Source organism: Chinchilla lanigera, unplaced genomic scaffold, assembly GCF_000276665.1.
Source record: "Chinchilla lanigera isolate Chin_1 unplaced genomic scaffold, ChiLan1.0 scaffold00047, whole genome shotgun sequence".
Taxonomy (NCBI): Eukaryota; Metazoa; Chordata; class Mammalia; order Rodentia; family Chinchillidae; genus Chinchilla; species Chinchilla lanigera.
In genome coordinates, this window is record NW_004955448.1 from 3888569 (window position 1) to 3911661 (window position 23093).

General features: G+C 34.6%; 1 protein-coding gene across 3 annotated transcripts in view; it reads left to right on the top strand.

Moving 5' to 3' along the window:
- The window catches only part of Mbnl1 (muscleblind-like splicing regulator 1), a 200261-nt gene that overhangs the window by 23707 nt on the left and 153461 nt on the right, over positions 1 to 23093 (top strand). Inside the window, exon 1 of one of the 3 annotated variants that reach the window (XM_013518605.1) lies at positions 65 to 202. The exons of 1 other annotated variant lie outside the window; for it this stretch is intronic. The gene's annotated coding sequence lies outside the window, so the exon portion shown is untranslated. Of the gene's footprint in view, positions 1 to 64; positions 203 to 461; positions 879 to 23093 lie in introns of those variants that run through there. One more of the 3 variants, XM_013518606.1, reaches the window with a different exon arrangement.

A 23093-nucleotide genomic window follows, 5' to 3' on the forward strand; every position in this document is an offset into this window, starting at 1 on the left:
GGGGCGGCGCCGCGCGGCGCCGCCTCGGCCGGGGTCGGGAGCACGCGGAGTACTTAGCGCTCGGATTCTGGGTTTTAGACAAAAGCGGGGCAAATATGTAGTCTCCCTCCACCCACTTTTTTTTTAAACGAGCCGGAATCTGTTATTGGTAGTAACGTGTCATGTGAGAATACTTTGATTCCACAGCCTGTAACTCGAGCAGGTAGGGCTCGGCCGCGCCCGGGTGCTGGTCGGCGCGTCCCGGTCCCCGGTCCCGGTCCCCGGTCCCCCGTCCCCCGTCCCCCGCCCGGGCTCGGGCGGCCGCGGGCTGCGTCCGTGGCCTGTGCCGCTCCGGTGTCGCGGGGTGAACAGCGGCCGGGAAGGGTACGCCGCGTCTGTACCTTGTGCGCCCCCGGCGCAGGCACGGACAATAGCGCGGGACTAGGCAAGTGGGCTGCGCCGGGAGGCGTTCCGCGAGCGGGAGTACCCCCAGGAGAAGTCGTAATTAATGCCCGTGCTTCTGCGGGCCTCTGCGACGTGCTTTGAAATACTACACCGCAGCGTTCCTGCCCCGGGTCTGAACACCGTGTCTGTTTATACAAAGAGGGTATTTAGTCCCTAACTACTCCGACGGCCGCGTGCACGATCCTCTGGCACTAGCTCCCCGGGGGCTGCCCTGAGTGCTGCTGTCGCCCTCGCTTTTGCTTGGGAGATCAAACATTGTCCCCGGGACAAGTTAAAGTGAAAGTTCAGGAACTGTACGGTTCGTCCTAAGGATGTGTCGTTCAAACAAGAATGTCTTAGATGAGACGCTGAATTAAGTTGCCGTGTAGCCACAGAAAGCACGTTGCTGTCACATGGGTCTCACATGCGTGCTTTAAATTGGCGACAGCTACAGTGTAAGTCTATTTTTAAGTGGCCTCCTGCTTTCCCATTTTCGCGTTGTGTGTGTTGGTATGAGAGTTACATTTTCTTTTTATCACCGTGTTGTTAGCTCTTCTTGTGGACATGTTTTTAGTATTCTTTGAGTGTAGACATAATTTTTAGTATTCTTTGTTTAATGCGGGGTTTCCTCCCTGAGAAGTACAAAAGTTGCTTTTTGTGTTCTAGAGAACAGGTTAGGTCAGCGCCAGAAAACCTGTTCATCTGTCTATAATTATACTATCACTTCAGACATAATAATCAGGTTTTATTATTACTAGGAGACTTAGAAAAACCTCACATGTGCCTCATTTAATTTTTTTTTCTCAGAAAACTAAGAACAAATTTGTGTGTAGATTCACATCTAGTGTGGTACTGTCTGCAGTCCTGCCAAACAGAAAGCAAAGTGTTACATGATTTGAGCTATTACTGCTTGTGTTTATGCTTACACATTTGAGGCAAACTTAGACTCCAAGTTGAATTCGTTAAATTTTATTCCAACATTCTGTTCTTCCTCTGGGCACAGAATTCCTATGAAATGAAACACTAAATTCTGTTCTTGAACAAGAAGAGATTATCCCATGTTTTCTCCTTGCGGGAAGGAAAGGGTAAATTGTAATTTTTACCGAGAAAGTATGTTACTTGGTTATATAAAATTTCCTGTTTTCATTGTAAGCAAAAAAATTGCCCTTGCGTTTGTCACTGTCACCATACATTAGGCCTGTATTTGATATGTCTATTTATGGAAATAGAGAATAGCCTTTCTGTACCTCCTGGCCTTCTGCTTGGCTATTAGACAGCATCTCTGCACCTTCTTGGAAGAAACTGAAAAAGAGTAGGAGATTGGGTTTCTGTGCTGTCACAGACAGATATTAGAATGGGCAGTAGATAGGAGGGTTAGGGTGGAGAATGAAAGCGAAGTATGTTCATTAAAGATGTTACACAGGAAGAATTTAAGTTGTCTGGTCTTGTTGGCCAAAAAGCTTCATGTTTGAAAATACAGCATGTGGAGTCCAGTATAGTAGCCACTAGCCACGTTTGTCTGTTGAACACTTGAAATACGGTTAGCTCAGACTGAGATTTGCTATGTTAAATACATATTGGAATTTGAAAACTTGACACACAGAATGTAAAACACTTGGTTAATATTTTCATATTAACTATGTATTCTAAGGGTAATGTTTTCACTTGATTACAATAGAAAGTATTGTTAATTTCATCTTACTAATTTAAAATCTTGTTAACTTTTTAGTGTGTGTACCACAAAACTTAAAATGGCAAATGTGGCTTACATTGTATTTATATGGGGCTAGAATAAAGCAGAAACACAGTATTCTGAAAGAAAAATGCTGGTCAAGACACAGTAATTTGACTTGCTTTTACAAGATAAAGAAGTTTATTGTACTTAGTTTATTGTTCTTAGCAATACTTTGTCTCTCCTATTCTTTGTAACCAAAATTTAGAAAAAAACCCACCTTACATCTATTTTTATTTTTTCAAAACTACTGTTTAATTTAGGGATTTAATGGTGAGGTAGTAATAACAGAGAAAAGGCTTATAATTAGGAGGATGAGTCTTAACACCTCTCACAGGCCAGAAGAGGGTATGATTGCTACTTAGGAACGTTTTAGAGACACTATAGTTATCATTGTCCTGAAGTTACCAAACATAAACAACTCACTAAAATTTATTTTAAAAGAGTATTTTCAGTAATTAACAGTTATCTTCAAATGCTTAATGTATACTTTCCTGTGCTATGCCTTTACTTCCTTGGAAATTAAAACCACCAAATGTATCCAAATAAACTCCTGACTAATAAAAGATTCACAGGAATGAGAGATTTTTACCTGCAGGGAACAAGGCACTGTCTTGAATGTTAGGAAAGGTTAAGAAAAGATGTTTCTGTGATAATTTTATGGACTTTGAAGAATTTCTGTATGCAGAGATGACTTTATAATTTGAACACATTCTTGAGAAAGCATCTGACTGGTAAACAAAGCACAATGGCATAGGTCCTGGAAACATTCCTTTCAGATATTTTCATAACCGAAGTACGTTTTGCCTTGCACAGTGAGTGTTAAGCCAAAAAATGTGGTTCTTCTCTGGCCATATAAGCATGCTAAATGTTACTTTTTTGAAAGGTGTGAAAGTTACAAGATGGATGTAGTGGAGTCTTTAAAGGGAGGGGCACAAGTTCCATATAGACCTTCAAGAAGAGTTCATACTGGGGTAGTGGCATCTTAAATCTCTCTTTCATGTCTACGTCAATACCACCCTGAACGCACCATCTCTGAATCTGTCTTTCAGTCTATGAGTCGTCGTCCCTCCTGGGGTTAGAGTATGGATGTGTGAACGAAGGAATGACCTCCATTAACTTGGAATATCATTTTTGATGAGTCACCGAGTCACTAATGGTTGGAGAATTATTGATTGAAAGCAGAGGATTCAAAAATAGTTACTGACATATGGCATTAAATGTCTATAGACATTTTTATTTTTAAATTTGAGTTAGGGAAACTGGCTTTAAAATCTTTTTTACAGATTACAAAAGTTTACATTTATGTAAACATTTCAGCTCTATCCAAAAAAAGTCTGGCAAATACAGTACATGATTACAGTTTTGAACATATTAACTTTATAAAAAATTCAGTGTATCTTTTCAGATAATTACTGATGAATTTAGGGAGATGCTTTGTCCTTGGCTATGAAATCTGTAAAAATGAATCTTTGGAAGATTTATATTAGCTATTAGGCAAGTGTTTTGCACGTTTGCAATATTTTTGAGATGTACTCTAAGTTTCTGTGATTAAGTTTTGTTAATACAACATACACAAAGAGCAGAATAGAAGAGAAAGAAGTAGGAAGTAGGGAGAAGTCTAGGTACCCCCAAATCCTCTAAATCCCCAAATTACGTATTTTGTTTTTTAAAAAATACTTTCATATATAGTAATTAGTTTCATTTATACTACTTTATTTTATCTTGTTGAAAAGAATGTTTTGTATTATTGTTTCTTTTCTGTAAGAATCTTTTTGGTTTATGTCTTGTACTCTTAATAGCTACTTAGAAGCTAATGGCACACTTATTCTCATTTTATTTTGTTATGAAATTTTATTTTCTTATAAAATATAACAGTTTAAAAATATAGATTAAATTCCACATTGGCTAGGGTAAAAAGTGACATTTCCACAGAGATCATTTGTTTCAGAAAGATAAAAGAAGTTGTTCTGAAATAGTATGGTTCGAATAATGTACTGCTGGGGGAGGAAGTGTTGCATCTTTGACATTATTTTAAGAAACTGAGAATGTATCTTTTATATGTCCAAAGAGGTGATTCATAGATGATAAAGGTACACAAAGAATATGCTCCTACGGGATGGGAAGATACATCCCAAATATCAAATCATGCATAATGATAGCACCTTCCTCAAAGCAGTGTCAGTTTTTTCAATAGTAGATACTAAATTCCCATTATGTTTTTAAAAGAACTGCTGTAAATATGAAATTCTGAGGCCACTTCAGAGACATTGATGTTTACTCACAGTGTCTACTCCATTCTAGCCCCTTTTTAGCTATAAATTCACAAGATGAAGAGAATTCTTTCTTCAAAGGAAGGAAGAAAAACTTATAGTTGAGACTTCATTTTTTCTGTATTTTAAAGTTTGAAAGCTATTAGCTAAAAGTAAACTTGTTTTAAAGAGATAACAAGTTCTAGATTATGGTGACAAGATTAATCCTATGAAATAAACATTACAAGGCTGGTTTGATACATTACTTTATCTCACAAAGTTGATTGTAGCAAAGTGCCTTGCTAAACTCATAGAAATCTACCTCATTTAATCAGTATATGCTTTGTCTTCAAAGAAATGACAATCTGCTAGAAGAAATAAAAGTTTTGAAAATAATTGTAAACTAGGAAATATATTTCATAAGTAATGGCCAGGTCACATGTTATAGAAACTCTGATAAAAAAAAAAGAATCTCTGATAAAGAAAAGCTAAGTGGGGCTGGGGATTTAACTCAGCGGCAAAGCGCCTGCCTGGCAAGCGCAAGGTCGTGAGTTCGGTTCCCGGTACCGGGGGAAAAAAAAAAAAAAGAAAAGCTAAGTGTTAATACAGCTCTGACCAACACACATATAAGAAAGGAAGATCCTGTAATAAATGAATAATGGGAAACCTAAGGCATTCTTTGTTTTTCAGCTTTACCAAATGTTGAAGCAATATTAATCTAATTTATTCAGGGATGTTTTGGGATGTTAGGTATGTTTATGAATATATGTAATATACAGACACTGGTTTTTCATGCATGTTATAGTTCATTTATTCTTTTCTGTAGAAAAAATATTTTCATTTCCAAATGACCTCTACTAGAAAATTGTTTGTCGTTAGTGTTAATGAGTACCATAAAATAACAGCTTTTGCAGCCACTGAATAATTACAGATGCATTAGAGAACTAAAATGGTTAACTGAGGCCAACAGTGAATGTAAAGAATTTGTGAAAGAGAAAGCTAGAGTGAAAATAAACTGCCAAGCATACCTAGGTTATAACAGAAACCTTAATCAATGCCAAAAGTATGTATAATATGTTCAGCAGTGGAAATAGTACCAAACCATACCAAAGAAAGCAGTGATTTCATTGGAGAAAACAAATGTAAAATACATAATAAACAGCAAAGAAAGAAATATGTGAGCAAGGAGATTTTAATCAGACACAGCCAGAGTATCTGATTTATCATGACTCTGAATAGAGGAAAAGTGATGCAAATAAATAGAACTGGTAGCTGAAGGTTTTAGATACAGGTAGAAGCATCACAATTACGGATAAAATTTTGTGGCTTTTTACAGAACATTTCTAATATTTTAAGCTAGTCTGTGAAAGAGCGCACATTGTTGGTGATTTCTGTGCGTCAGTAGTAACATCAGTCTACAGTGATTGTGAGTGAATAGACTATTCTGGAAAATACTAAAAAGTGAAAGACTTTTACAATAATGTATGCACATCTTAAGTATGTACTATGTTGAACAGCAAAGGATGCCAAAATGGGGCCTTCAGCTGTTCATATTCATATTGGGCAAATTATTAAAAATGTTTCTTGAACTTAGTATTGGAATTTACACACAGGCTATTCACAGCTTATCTTAAGCAAAAGATTTGATCATACATCAGTCAGTGTTCTTGATGATAGTAAAAATGATACATTAGTATTTTATATGCTTCCGTCTTGTCTGATTGAAAAAAAAGAATTACCCATAAGGTGACATTTCAGCACTCCATGTGGATGGATGAAATGGTCTTATCTTAGTAGAAAGAGAGCCAGAAGGTAGTCAAGTGAAGTGACAGATACAAAGAAGAGGAGAGAATTAGGCTTGTTCTGTGGGGAAAATTGATGGGAAAAGCTCCGAGCTATTAGCTGTACTTGCAACTCAGTATTCCCCTATCAAGTGCTCAACCACTAATGGTCATGTTTATTAAGTTTTTGTTTCTTTCTGAAACCAAGTTGAGAAAAAATGTGCCAGTCCCTATAAGCCCTGTATCTGAATTTGTTTTGAAAGTCCAGTATTTATTGCAGCATAGGCAGAACAACAAAAACAGACTCCAAAGGGGAGGATATGTTTTGAAAAGTGTAGGTCTTTTGTAAATATAAGAGAGGAGATAGATATTATCATTGTTTTACTGTTTTATGTTTAGGTATTTATTGCATTTTTGTCTATTTCTCAGTAGACAGGACCAATACATCTTAGGAAAAGACATTTACCCTTAGCTTTGACATTGTAGAATCGGCTGGGGATTTAGCTCAGCGGCAAAAGCGCCTGCCTGGCAAGCGCAAGGTCCTGAGTTCGGTTCCCGGTACCGGAGAAAAACCAAAAAAAAAAAAAAAAAAAAAAACAAGGGCCTGAGGGCCCCCTTGCGACATTGTAGAATCATAAACATATGAATAATCATTATTAAAATAAGTTGCCACTTTTTACACATTTCTTTATAAAATCTTAATATTTTCCACAGCTATGAAACAGTCTTAATATCTTTATCTTAATGATTAAATAGCATAACTGAAATTTCTTTGGTCATTTGCAGAACTAAGATAATTGATTTTTTATTTATTCTGTGCAAACTTTTAATTCATTTTTTGTCTTATCTCCAGTGATATATAAAGAATAGTGAAGAAAATAATAGTTGTTATAATGATTACTAATATTGTTGAGCACTTTCTGTGTGTCGGGCTATAATTAATAACATGTTCCTTAGAACAACTCCATAAGATGGGTAATACTAATGTCCTAGATTCAGAAACAGGAAAACTTGAGGCATAGATACATCCATTTAACTAGTAAGTAGCACAGCAAGGAGTTGAATCAAGGTGGTCCAGTTTTAGAACCCATACCCTTACATAAAAGAATAAAAATGGATTGAAAAAAATACTTTTGTTGGGTCCCTACTGGAGACTGAGACCATAATCACTGGCCTTACAAAGAGGCCCATATTATATTCTCTCTAGCAGTTGGGGAAACTCTGGAGGTAAGAAAAATAGTGAAAGGCTAGAGAGAGAAGGTATGAAGGGGACACTGACGGAGTAAGGAGGAATGAGGAATCAGATGGGAAAGAGACACCAGCCTTACTGAGGAGCAACAGTAAACTTACTAATAATGAGAAGACATTTGGTTTAGGAAGTAGCTTTACGGGAATTATATTTTAGTGATATTTAACAGAGCAGGCGTAGGACACCTATGGGAAGGAGAGGCTGTGGTTCAAAATAGACTGCAGGACTAAAGAGAATAACACAGTAACAACAGGGAAATGTAACAGTGTTAGTGTCTACAGGGCATAGCAATTGATGGGATACAACAAATAAAGGTATATAAGGTCTTAAGGATTTTAAACATAAAGAAATAACTTTTAAAACCTTTCATCATTCAAAAAATCCTTACTTAAACCTTTTATTTTGTCCCTGATCATCCTATTATGGGTTGAGAGCTCTGTTAGAGTAATTATTTTTTAAAGTGTCAGTAAGAGAAAAATATATTATGACTTACTAAGGATTATAACTTGATTAAATAGATGACATACATGAAATTCTTGAAACATTTCCTACCTGTGTCAATTATTTTTCAGCACAGCATCTGATAAATTATAAAAGGTTACCAAGTTCTTTATCCCACATTATTCTGAAGTAAACTTAATTTCATCTTTAGAGTTCATTGTTATTTGCTGGGAAATGCCTTGATGTCAACCAGGGAGTTCTTGTCTCTTACAGAAATGTGCACAGAATGACTGCGTAACCTATCCTTGGTGATAAACAAGGTGGCAGATAGATACATGATAGAATGAGTTTGCAATGTGTTCAATGTGACTGACATTTATACTGGTCAGACCTTGCTATTTTTGGGACGGTATCAGTATAACTGTGGTATTATTTTCCTGGAAATAAAGTCCTCAATAACCAGTCACTCTTAAAAAAAAGAACAATTTACATATGGAAATAAATAAACAGGTACATATGGTTAATGTTTACTTGGTGTTACAAAGATAGTTATATTTCAAATAGAGTAGAAAGTTTTGCTGGAAACTTTTTATATAAACTTGTTACATTTTTTTATAAATAAATGGCTTAACATAGTTTAAGCAGAAAATGTCAGAGCAGTAATAGATTATTGCATTATTTCCATGTATGTATACACAGAAATCCCTATGAAGTAAAGATAATTTTAAAGAAAAAGATTCTATTTAATCTATAATTAGTCAGTTATTATTTGTTTAGATTATCTATATGCATGAAAAGTATTGTACAAACTACACTATATGTGTTTAAATAAATCATTTGTATAGAGGATAAGGTTAATAGTACTTTAGTTTGACTTTTTTTGTTATGTAAAAACCACATTTAGTGCATGGTTGTTTTACTATTAGACTTTTTTAAGTTTTGCTATTGCCTTGTGCTACAAAGATATGGTGAAAATCTATTTTGTTATATCAAAGTATTGCTTAGAACATGTTCATTTTTAAGTCACAAAGGTTAAACATTAGTAGAATTGGAAATTCTTCTTGAGTTCTATGATTGCATCATTGGTCTAGTGTTAAATAGACAAATTTACACAATTATTTTGAAACATTATTTGAATGTCATTGTTTCGGCATTTAGGAAAACCTGTGTTGTCAGTTTAGTGGCAATTGTTCTTAAATACTTCACCTTAATGAGATTAAGAGATTTGATGAGCAGAGCAAATGTGAATGAGAGGCACTACAGGAAAATGTCTAACCCAGGTATAGAATTTTGGAGGCTTTGAATGACCTTTCCAAAAAAAGAGAAAAGTACAGGACAAAAATTGGTAGTATTGAAAAACACATCCCACATAGATTTCTGCATAAAGCTATCTGGGGACCAGATTTAGTGAATACAGTTCTGAGGACTGCGATTTTAAGTGCAAGCATTGTATTGGGAGCAGTTAATTTAGGAAGAAGAATATTATGTCTCCCTCTCAGTAATAGATTAAAGTTTACTAACTGCTGAGATCTTTTCCTTTTACAAAGTTACTTTATTATGTTTATAATAAGGCCATAGGAGAATCAGTTCATCTTTTGTGTTCTTTTAGGTAATCAGTTAACAAACATATTTTGAGGACTTGTTAGAGTCAAAAGATCCTAATAGGTTAGGAGAGGAGGATCCAAAGTAGGCTTACATAGGTTCTAACCTTCTTTGACATATAATTGAATTGGAAAAAAAGACACAGAGTTAACAATGCAAAGCACTATACAATTGAGTACCAAAGGGGGAAGCTAAAAGAAGGAAGGAAATTGAAAGAAGGAAGTCTTTGTGCACTGAATGGCCAGGGCATGCTGTGTGGAGGAGGTGGGCCCTGATAATAGGATAAAGATTAAGACTCTACATAATATGGAGGGAAATCTTCAGAACAAGATCGAAGAAGCAGAATAAGGTATACATATCTGACCATCTTCTTGTGAGGTATTGACGGGTTGCTTACATTACGTTCTGAAAAAGGCTGGTAAAGAAAAACAACCTGGTAATGGTGATAAACAGTTACAGATCTATGAGGCACAAATCTTCATCCTTTTCATATTGATGAGGACACAGAAACTTGGAGAAGTCAATCTACTTGCCTAAATTTACATAGCTTATGAGCAGTCACACAGGGTTAAAGCCAGGTCTTTTCTTACTTTAACCCTTCCTCCATCTTGTGATTCTGCTGAGAATAAGGGTACCATGATTGTGATACAGTAATTTAAAAACTTCACCCATAATATGTCTGACATATCATAAAAATATAATTTAAAAGGCTGCCAAACAAATTTTCATGTTTTTGCTTTGACATTGGATTACAAATAGTATATAGTTTGACAAATAATCATGTTTTTGTATTTATGAAAAGAGAAACTAGGTTTCTTGTTTCCAAGAAATACTTTTAAAAGGCTTACAGTGTTGTGACATGTTATTGCATGTGGCAGTAGGTAGATCCATTTGTTATCTCCTAAGGAGAAGGTGTGTGAAGTTCAAAGACTGTGTACAATGGCTCTGAGTATTTTTGGAATTACTGTCAGAACTCCCACTGATACCAGAATTCATGGATCTTCAAATTCCTTAAATACATTTGCATATTCAAGCCTTCCGTACATTTTAAATCATCTCTATATTATTTAAAATACCTAATTTAATATAAATGCTATATAAAAAGGTATGCTGTATTATTTAGGGAATAAAGAAAAAATACATGTTTGGTACCCAGGCAGTTATGTTCCCAATAGGCATTGTTATCTCTCTAGGGCATGGTAAGGGAATAGAGGATTGGAAAAATTCAAGGCAGGTAGTTTGCTTCAGGATCACAGAGTAAAGCATTGTGTGAGTTGAGATCTTAACCCTCAAATTTTTTTGATCCATGGTTGGTTGAATCCATGTGTGCAGAATGTACAAATACAAAGAGTGACTACACTTTCACAGCAATAATACAGTGCCATGGAGTAACTTCAAAATACACCCTAAATTGATCATTTGTGTGGTCATTTTATGCTTTCACATTACACAAGTTTCACACATCTGTCTGTGCACTCTGTGATTATCCCTGAGACACAGCTTGTGGCTTTAAAAGATAAACTCTTAATTGAAGTCTTATCCTGTGGCAGATGTGTCACTTTGCTAATAAATTCCACTTTCATAGAGCTATTTTGACAATATAGCAAATTAAATGATAGGCAGTTTGGAGACAAAATGGAAGATCCTTTGTCTTGCTTTTGGCTTCAAAGGAAAGCATTCCTACTTAGCAAATATTTATTGAATACAGAGCCCGTGTGCCATTGACCTGCTGTGTCACTGAAGGGATAAGATGTTCCTGTTTTCAAAGTAGTTTCCAGTGTAATGATAGAAACAGTCACAAATACGGTAGGACAAAACGAAGTGGGCACAGAGGAGCCAAGAATAGGCTGCTTGTGGGTAGAGTGTGGAATTTGCCTAAAATCATTCAGTAGAAACATTAACTCTTTAGTCACTTTGTATGTATGAGAAAAGATAAAATCATCCTATAACTTATTAAAATGATATTACTCAATATGTAAACTTTTTGTTTTCTTAAGTCCTTGGTAAATAAGCATGGCTCAACTGTAGTGTCATCTTGACTAAACAGAAGAGATTAATTGACTTTTTTGGAGAAACGTTGGGATGTATAATCCATTTGAGTTTTCTTTATATTTAACTTTGATTTAGGAGCAGTTTCAAACACTCAGTATTGACAATCAAGTTTCAGAGCCTATAACTTTTATGTTACCAGAAAAGAAAAAATCCATAAGAGAGAGGTGAGCTGTATTTAATGACAAAGGATTTTAGATATGCACACAGTGCTCTTTTCACTGTAGCTTTTCTTTGTGCTCAGGAAATAAAGTTGTATTTTGTAGGCTAGCTTCCAAACTTCCAAGTGGTGAAAGTGCAACTGTGCATATTCTGTAAGACCCCATTCTGCTATGAAGTGTTTGTTGCTTGTTTCCAGGCTTTAATTTGCATTCTAGGTTAGAAAACTCAGAATTTTATTTTATTGCTTACTGTTAATCATGAATATTTATTTAAAGCCCACTGAGTAAAAAGTTTCATTATAAGATTTTGATTCAAGATATAGTTCCTGGTTTTTTGAAGTCTATGGCTTAGAGAAAATGGACCATTCATATGTGAAATAATGAAAATTTCAGCACATAGGTTGACAAAGTGATATTATATATCATATTTTAGATCAAACTTATTAATCTACTAGGCAGCTTCATACATTTATTCTGTTCCTTTTATAGTTTATAATTTATATACTACATAATCATTTATGGAATATATACACATATATATATATATAAACACAAAAATGTACACATGCACACACAGTCATGTTGTAATTATTTAGTCAGGCTTTGGGGTAAGTGATAAAAGTTAATAAAAAAAGTCTCCGTTAGCAACTTGACCATAGCAGTTGTAATAATTTAAACACTAGCTTTTTAGTTGGTAGGCATTCATTCTTTTGCAGGGTGACCATACATAGCTCTTGCACAGCACTGTGGGATTCAGGCATTGTTATCTCTCTGGGACATGGTGAGGGAATAGAGGATTGGAAAAATTCAAGGCAGGTAGTTTGCTTCAGGATCACAGAGTAAGGCATCATGTGAGTTGAGATCTACACCCTCAAATTTTGCTGTTTGTATGTTCGTTTCCATCAGTATGATACGAATTAAGTACAAAAATATTCATAGCAGTGGAGGTTTGAGACCTCCTCTAAGTTAATTCTGGAATGACACAATAAAGGAGATAAGACGTGAAAGGTCTTCTGAAGCACTGTGGTCATAAAACAGCAGAGATGATGAAATAGACTTTGACGTTTCACTGGCTTTGAAGGGAGTGATGTATCAAATGGCCTAATATGCCTGTGTGGTTTGCTCAGTATTAGTTCTTCTCACATCTAATACCTCTGCTCCAGCGCTTTCCAAGATCAGCAAAATCTACTTTTAGTCTCAAAATCATTACCACCTGTGAAGTTTCTGATGTTACTTCTGAGTGACATAGTACTCTGCCAATTGCTCTGTTGGATGGCTTGCTAAGTAGTACAACTTAAAAAGTGTCTGGTGCTCCAAAAGAGTATAGCAAATGCTCGTATAATGTATTCAGCTACGTTATCGAAGGCATTAGTGTTATTCAGTTCATTTCTTTCATTAAAAAATGGAGATCTGCTGCCACATTAAAATAAGCAAACATGCCATTGAAAATTGAGTAGCTGTACACTCACTTGCAGATTTCCGATTAACTTCCTCACTTACACTCAAATGGTTAGTGAATTACAGCATGTCCATGTGTGTGCACTTTTTTGTTTTGTATTCATATGTCCATGTATAATCCACAAAGATTATGAAGTAGTACCAAAGTAGTGACTAAAAGTGGAGCAGAATAACTGTATGAAGCTGAGGGATATATTTTCCAGTTAATTGGTTAATTTGTAAATTTGCTCTAAGGTTATATCTACTACCATCGAGAATATCTCTGCTTTGATTGCATATATGGTCTTGTGAAAATATAGTATGCCATAGATTGTAAGTAGAAACAAAACAAAAAAATTGAACATACTACAACTTTCTAATATTGGGGAGGCCTGAGAGCAAACATTTGATAGGTACCATTATTCACAATGTTAACGTAAATCTTAATGAATTGAGTTTCATTGTTCTTTTGTTCTGCCAGTGTCAAATTATAACCTATTCACACAGCAACAATTTTCGGTATGTTAATGGACTTAATATTTTCTCTTAATGTATCAAAACATTTCAGAGATGGATACATCCATAAAGATAGATAAGTTTAGATTTTTTTAAAGATTCCATTCTAATGTGGAAGAGAATTAAGCACCTGTATTTTAGTTAAATATTTCCAAGGAAAGTGAAATGTATTAATCTGCATATTCTGCATTGTTAACCTAAATATTAATGTGGTTATTTTGTATTCTAACAACTGTGCTAAACATTGAATATATAATGCTAAACATAAACAATAAATGCAGTTATAAAATATAGACATCTCTCAAATTTCAAATAGGACATTGCAGAAATGACATTTTGTTAGATTTTGATGCCATTAAGTTTAAGTAATCTTTTTGATAATTTAGACTATTATGTGTAGATGCTAGTTAATATTCATTTTAAAGCCTCTACCAGTGTTCAATTTACTGTGTATGATAAATGAAATATTTTGCATTCACATAAAGAAAATGTATTTAATCCTTAAAATTACCTCTTTGGAGTTAAGCAAGAGAAATAGTATCACAAAATAATGCAAAAAGAGAAACCTCAACTTTTGACTGGTAGCAAAGTATTGTGAGTTTAAAAGGTCAGGTGAGTACAGGAGGCTCTAGTTTTGCCACTCAGTATCATACAGAAGAATGCTGTGACAGCCAGGGCTGATACAGCTGAAAATATCTACAGCCTTGGAAGGCTTGGAAGTTTCAGAAGGTCATTTTGGCATCAAAGTAGGAGCAGTGATTTCACAGCAAAGGTCAAACTGGACAGCCAGGCAAGAGAGTAGGTTGCTGAACCCAGAAGTTGTAAATTGTAGAGTTATTGTCAACTGCACTAACTGGGTTTTCTGATTAGTTGTGGTTATCTGTCAATGAAGTATTCATGGAAGAATGAACTTTACTTGATGGGTGAATTTAAATTCTGTTTTCTATTGTAGTTTTTCATCTCCAGCTTTGTCCTATAGGACAGATGTTACTTTAGTTTTATTTATGTATTCTGCGTATTCCATCAAAAAAGGATGTGAGTCGGCTTACACCAGTAATGTACATATCAAATGCAACTGAAAAAAATATCATGCATCAGTTAGAAGGAAACAAGATGAAACAAGTACTTGAGATGGAATTGAGCACTAAATTTACCTCTCAGCTTTTTGGCAACCTGAGCAAAATGTTTGGAAGTAGAAAAACATTATTTATTTAATAAGATTTCTTCATATCTCATATAGTGTTTTTTCTTAAACCTTAGTGTATTTAGATAACTATTCTAACTCTGCCCTGGGGTGAAATCATTAAATGATGAACTCCAATTACTTAAGAAGTGAAACCTGAATTCTTCAGCCTGATTTGCAAGACCCTTACTGATTCGATGCCTGTCCACATTTCCAGCATCTCGTTCTTGCCAGGCTGTTGCACACTGCTGTTGTACCTTTTTGCTCCCCAGTGTTCACGGTCTGTGCTTCAAACTTCCCTGCCTTTAGTTGTCTGTATGTCTGTAGTCTTAATTACCATTCTTCTTTGTCTCTGTCCAAACATTTAAAAAATCATCTTCTGGGGCCAGGAATATAGCTCAGTGGTAGAGTACTTCTGTAGCATGTGCAAGGACATGGGTTTCATCCCCAGCACTTAAAAAGAAAAAAATTCTTTCAGGTCCATTTTAGGTGTTTCATCCATTTTCAAACCATCTCTAACCTCTCTGCCCCTCTCTCAGTTAAATCGTCAGCGTTGTTCTTATCTCTATTTGTACTTCTTTTTTAAACAATTATTTGTTAGTTTTGTGTCTTTCAGCAGCAAATTTCTTAAGGAATGGCTGTTGTTCCCTTGTCTAGGCTATGTACACAGGGTGACCTATACATAGTTGTTATAATCAGTACACATATGTTATATAAGTTTCCTGTATTTATTGAGTGTACTTGGATTTCTTCAAGGAAAGTATTTTTTATTCTAAGACTGTACAGAAAGATAACTTTATTATTTTTTTTTTTTTTTTCCTCCGGTACCGGGAACCGAACTCACGACCTTGCGCTTGCCAGGCAGGCACTTTTTGCCACTGAGCTAAATCCCCAGCCCCCAGAAAGATAACTTTAAAAAGCACAATTAAACTAATAACATCTACAGTTTTTGTCAAAGAAGACTTTTTGGCCATGGGACTGGAGATTATAATTTTTTTATTGTTTGACTTTGACTTTTCATTTTCTTAACCATCTTACTTTTTATGACTTTCCTGTGCCAATAGGCAACTAATACTATGGAGGTTATTTTTGGTAATTATTTATGCTGTTTCAAATAGTGAAAGCTTTCATTGCGGTGTATTTTTTCTATGGCTTTGTTTGTTTAGTGGTGCTAGGGATTGAACCTAGGGCCTTCACACTGAGCTACATTCTCAGCTGTTTTTGCCCAAGTTGCTAAATTGCCAAGACTGGCTCAAAATTTTGATGTTCCTACCTCACCTTTCCAGAGTGCTGGGATTACAGGGCAGCACTACAGTACAGAACCTTTGTAAGGTTCTAATAGCTGTCAAAATACTTAACAGAGTTGACCTGTATTCCAAGTATTTCAGACAGTTATTCCATCTCCTCCACTGCTCCTTAAATACCATTTTAGTGGCTGATATAGATCTGCTTTACCATGTACATTTTCACTGAGTGTGTTTCAGTTTAATACTATCAAAACAGCATTTCATTTTACCTATGAGCAAGTTTTCTGCTGACACATTTTAAATTTCTCTGATGAAAGTCCTGAAGAAAATACAGGCTCCTGGGTTTGGAGTACAGAAAAATTTAAAAAATCTTGCTCAGAGACCTTCCTCAACACTTCATCTTCCAACAAGCTACTGAGTTCTTAGAATGCTGTGATGTGTTCAAAACTGATTAGCAGTTTTAATTGAGAAGAAACTAATAGATGTAATATTGAATTTTCACAACATACAAGGACAAAGGCATCTCTCCCTCAGTTCTTTTTTTTTTTTTTTTTGGTTTTTCTCCGGTACCGGGAACCGAACTCACGACCTTGCGCTTGCCAGGCAAGCGCTTTTGCCGCTGAGCTAAATCCCCAGCCCCTCTCCCTCAGTTCTGCAGAGGAGACCATCTCTTCTCCTTCAGAATCAGTGCTCCAGGCTTCTCCCCTATACACCTCTCAGAGCGAACCACACTAATGGAGCAGTGGCCTCTCCAGTGTAGCCCACTCCCCCTGCTGTTGTCTCTGTTGCTTGGCTTCTGTTGTCTTTATGATCGTTGTCATTTCCACAGAGTTTGATACTAAATTGCCAGCATGTATCCTGGCAATGAAGTTTTACACTTGGAACCAAGAGACTTGATTTTGAGTCTTGTTTCTTCCATTTAATCAGCTAAGGGACTATGATGACTAAATCACTTATTCATACGAGTTTGAGTTTATTTTTTGACAAAGCATGATAAGAATTATAATGATCTCTCAGACTTGTTAAAAGCAAATGACAAAATTAGAAAGAAAATTATATATCAATAAATGAAATATTTGTTACAGTTGAAAAATAATAGAATCATGAGTTTTTGAGGAAAAGTAAGTTTCTATATGCAGCTTCTTCAGTAGAAACTGATGACCACGTTGGCTATTTTGTGTATGAATGACAACGATAAAAAGGCCAGTACTTATGTAGAATGTTGCACAAGCTACTTTTCAAAAGTTTACTTTGTAAATGGGTACTACTTAAAGAAAGAGCATACATTTTTTGTTTTATTCATGTAGTAGTTCTTATTGCAGGATTAAAGTATTATTTAAGTAATTTTCCTTTTGTTAGTTTTAACAGTGGGTTTATTTGAATTTAAGTAAAAGGCTAGTTTTTGCTTATATTTGAGAGAAGTGATTAGGTCAGTTCCAGTGTAAACATTTTTCTTTATTCATTCATATACGTGCGAACATACATTAGTTCTTACTTCACATTTTATCTACAACAACAGTTTATTTGGTATTTTAGTGATTATATAGTATTGATTATTTTTTATTCTTTTTTGTAACACGATTTTGCTATTATAATTTATTCTTCTAAACAAGAAACAAGGAGCCAAAATATCATTTTATAAATCATTTCTTTCAGCTGGGCATGGTGGCACATGGCTGTAATCCCAGTTTGGGAGCCTGAGGCAGGTGAATTTTTAGGTTGGGACCAGCCTGGATAACCTATTGTCTTAGTGAGACTGACTCAAAATAAAGCAAATTTTAAAAAGATTGGGATGTAGCTTAGTGTGAAGGCCCTGTGGGTTCAATCTCTAGTACTGCAAATAATAATAATGATATGATAAAGCATTTCATTTATATATGTGTAATTGTACACAATAATTTCAGGTTTAAATGACAAAATTTGGAAAGTTCAGAGATTGCTGCATGATTCCTTCTTTAATTTGTCCAGTATATTCCCTTAATTTGTCTTATGTGTATTGGTTGACTTTTACAAAGTAAGTTGCTTTTGCGTGGTACCTTGGAGTGAACTGAGCGGGAATAAAACATAAATGGCTGGAGACATAAGTAGTATTATAAAGTGTACATCTACTGAGTATCACTCAGTAGATCTGATATAGAAGGACATGTGTAATTTAAAATAATAAAAATAGTAATAACTTTCCATGACATTTTATAAATATGCTACTTTTCTGAAGTAGTGGATAGAATACAAGCAAAGCGCATGTCACTAAATTTTTAAATAGCAGTCTTTTCAAAGAAGGTATTCCCAGTGTTCAGGAAGTGATTAGGTAGAACAGTAAACAATCAATGTTACAGTAACATTTTATCTTTAGTTAATTATTATTACCAAAATTATATGGGATTAAGAGTAACTTCTGGACTTTGGTAAAAATGTGTAGTCCTAATTTCTAGCACATTACAGCTAGGGTAGGTCCCAGGAATACATGTTTTTAATAGTCAACCCTGACTGACTCCAGTAGGCCAAGAATCTATCTGGAACATCAGCATCCTGGAACTATTAAGTGTCACTATTAATAAACTACCGGCAGTTACTTGAGTTTATTACCTAGCTACTGTTGTGTTCTGATTTCTGTGGAAAGATGGTTCTTGCTTTATAAGAGTATATGATCCTGATGGAAATGCATAGAGCTTTAATCACTGTCTCATTAGAATGGTGTAGTCTCTTCTCGTTTCCCCATGTGTTACAGCTCTTCAAGAATGCACAGAGACTTACGTGCAATTAAAATAATTATGAAGAAGTTTTTCTTAAAACACATTTAGCAAAGGAACCAGATCTCCGGCTGCCATGTTAGTTTATTTAATACATACATTCTTTTTGGACAGAATTAAAACCTAAGAATGAAATCTTTTATCTCCTTTCTCTGAGAAACATGACTTTATTTATACTCACAGCATAAGAAAATGACATTGTCAGAATGAAAATAGAAACACTGGAAATGCCCACATTTTGCCAACCAACCATTCCAGAGCTTTAAAAAAAAATCTTTCACATACCCCTTTATCAAGTTATTTAATAATAATACTAATATTTAATAACAACAATAACTGTTATTTAATAACAGCATTTGAGGTGGGTAAGGTAGGGAGAGACAAGTTATATTCCAAAACTATAAAAGAATATGAATACCTATCTCAGTTAATTCAAATTGAAAGTGTATGCTGCTTCAGGAACACTCCCCTGGCAGATTCATAAATGACTGTAAGTAGATCCACAGCCTCGGGAAATTACCACATGGGGAAACATGAGTTTTCCAGAGTTCTTTTGTGCTTTAGCCAGTTTGATAGTGCCTTATATTATTTATAGCCGTTGTCAGAAACCACTTCCTTTAGTCAATTAACATCTAAAAAAGGAGGCTAGTAGGGTATTTTCAGACAGTAGAAATCATGAGTGAAAAAGCATTTCTTTAATCATAAGAGATAGTACTGTCAGAGATTTTCCATTTATAACATGGGTAAAAGACACTTTTAACTACACATTTTGTTTCTATTTATATGAAAATAACATTAGGCTATGTATTGTCCATTTTGATATCCTGTCAACCCAAACACTTATTCCAACTTCTGTTGTTTCCAACTTCTGTTGTTTTGACAGATAGTTACAAAATATAAATATTGTGATTGTTTTAGCAAAGAAATGATTGGTTTTGAAATAACAGGAGTTGAGAAGTTGATGTTACAAATGTTTCCATTGATTAGCTGCCATATATGGGCTAACAGTTGAAAAGATTTTGCAAAAGACAAAGATAGACTTTGAGTTCTATTTATAGAAAAAAGACCTCATACTCTTTACATGTGCCCCCAAAAGAAATTTATACTGTCGATTTAGGGAGAGTGTTTCATTCAAAGTACAGCATAGTTTTAACAAATATAGGAAAGCATATTATTCATTGTTGGAGTTCATCCATGAGTATACTTCATATGTTCAAAGGATTTATATTATTAAAGCATTCAAATAAGCATAGTTTTATATGTGCATCTGTGGCAGCATTTCTTAAAAAATTGAAAAATGGCATTAACTTAGGTACCGACTAGTAATGAAATGGTCATATATTGGGAAGTTGTAGTTGTTAAAGAGTAATTATATTGATGTTTCTGTTGACAGAAAGATCACTAATATGTTTTCCAATTTTTACTTATATTGTAAAATGTTAACATAATTGTTATAATTTGACATCTTGGACTTAGATAAGTATGTGAGTTAATATGGAACCTTCCCCAAATAATTATTTAAAATAAATACAAATATGTACATAGAAGTGAAAATATGAGATGTCAGTGCATGGTCTTTCTTTTCTAACCTATTTTACTCTTTTAAACCAGGGAGAAATATTGGGACTTAACTCACTGTTAAAACAGCATTATTCCTATTTGTATGTAAGCATATATGAATCTGAGGTTTTTTAAAAGAAAAGCCCAAATTTGACTGATACACTAGTATTGTTATTTAGAATGAATTCACTTGACACTGTTAGAGTAGTAAGATTATATATGAGGATGAGGGTGTAGCTCAGTGGTAAAGCACTTGCTCAGTATGTACAGTTTAATCCCCAGGATTGAAGAAAAGATAAATATGTTTGAGATTATTTTTGAAAAGGTACTCTTTGAGGTCAAATATATAAATCAATAGAGATATCCTTAGGATTGTAATGTTAAACTGTAACATCTGTGTGGCTTAAGCACTTATAAAGATTGGGATAAGAAATGCATTTAGTAAAATAATGGAGACTTTACTGATTTTATGGAAAGGAGGAATACCTATGTATTATTTTACATTGCGGGAAGTCTCCTGATTTACTTTTTAATATGTGAATAAGTAATTGTATACTATATTCATTCATAGGTGGTTTCATTTATTTTATTTTGGAGAATAATTATTTTAGATAATTGTATTTATAAGCATATATTTTTCATACTTTTCTCATAAAAGTTAATATTTGAGCAACATATTTTGGGTAACTTTGAATGGAAATAAACCTGTAAGATTTTCCTGATTGAGTTTCCTATGTTAGGTTTTAATTAGACATTTGGAAATTGAAGATCTATCTGTTGAGATCAGGTTTTTGTACTCAGATTTAAGTGATAGTTTTGAGGGCAGTTGCCACATTTAAGTTTCAGAAATTCTGTGAAAGATGGCACCAGGTTAAGTCAAATTTTAACAGATTATGTTTTGGATGGGTTTTTAATTTGATCTACCATATCTTCATATGTGGATTTTATAATTTATCTCAATTAATTTCGTTTGATAAAGTGGAAGGCAGGGGTAGGTTAATTATGGAGAAAATCTTAAGACCACTGGCTGTGAAAATGATTTTTACCTTGGAAAGAAAGTTAGAATAGTGGGGCAAAGTGGAACACACAGTAAATGACACTGATTTGTCCTGGGATTTTTCTCTTCCATTCTTTCATTGAACAATATATATACTTTTGTATTGTCATAAATGAATCTGCTACTAGTTCTTAATGAAGATCGTATTTTAAAATGTTTCAAGTAGTGGTGTGAGCAACTTTAGCAAGAAGCCACATGATACTGTTCAGAAGCTAGAAAGACTCTGTGTCAAAGCTAGGAGGACTTTGGTCCTTAATTACTATGTAAAGCACAGTTTACTTCATTTGAGTAAGGTTTACAATCAAAGTCCATGATTAGGGCATTGCATTGTGAACAGTAGTGTATTTAGCAATCACACTTTGTCATGGTAGGCTCACACTGATAAATTCTGGATGGTTCAATGTACCATTCTTCCTGAAAACTGATGGGATGGTGAGGTTTCATTTTTTATGATTTAGTTCTTACCAGCATAGTTAACTTTGTTGTAATCTGTGTTCTGATTTCTGTTTATCATTTTGAAATATTAAATGTAGTAGAAAGATCAGATATGACTACCTGAGGCTAACCAGATAATGTCTTTATGAAATATATGAGTAAATAAAACACTAATGGATTGGTGTTTTCTCCTAAAGAATGATAAAGTAACGTGTACAGTTTTATCACATTTTTCTGACTTCTTGTAGTGTAGAAGAAAATGCTAAAATACTGCCTGTTTGAATAGCATCAGTAAAAATGCACATATTCTCCTCTTTTGTTAGAAATGAAGACTGGTTCTGTCACATATTTGCAGATAATTATTTAAATGTTTTAAATTTACAAAGCCACACAAAATGTTTTGAATTATTCTGTGGATTAGAAAAAAATCTTTCAACCTCACAATCCAGGAGGTATTTAAATGTGGTTCTATTTTAACTTTATTGCTTCATGCTGTCTTTCCAGTGAGTGCCCTGTGATGCTGCTTTTAGTTATAAAGGTAACCTATCCGAAGTGTTCATCTGTGTATCTAGAGCCCAGGCATTGTAACTTGTAGAATGTATTTATAAACGAGTATGAAGATACACTAAAACATATTCAGTCATGTCACTGATATTGTTTGCTTCTTCTGGGTTAGATGCTTTGTTGGGGCTAGTTTTAGAGGAGAGTGGAGCGCTAGTTTAACAGCTGCCTGCATCGTGGGTTTTTGTACCTAGACAGAGCATGAGCAGATAACTCATAAACACATAATATCACTCCGATTTCTTTCATAGTACTAATTCATATTTAGTGTGATACATATGTCTCTCACAGTAAGTATGAGCTGCTGTTAAGAAGAACAGTAGTAGGTTGAGTAGTTTTGATGGTGACTAGAAATCCCATAAGAAGATAACTGCAGAATTTTAAAAAAGGTGATAGGAAATTAACAATGGTTGTTGTATTACATGTTATCTTCAAATTGGTTACTTAGATAAATATAGGCATGTAAGATTGATCATTGTTTTTGTGTTATGTCTTCATTTTTTTTTCTTTCCTCTTTAAAATAAAACTAAAAAAAGAAGACAACTGTAGTAGAAACTGGAAGAAGGTATATTTGATGCAGAACCTGTGACCCAGTGTGCATATCTGGTTATCCATTGTGCTAACCATCACCAAGTGATCTTAGTCTTTTTAAAAAAA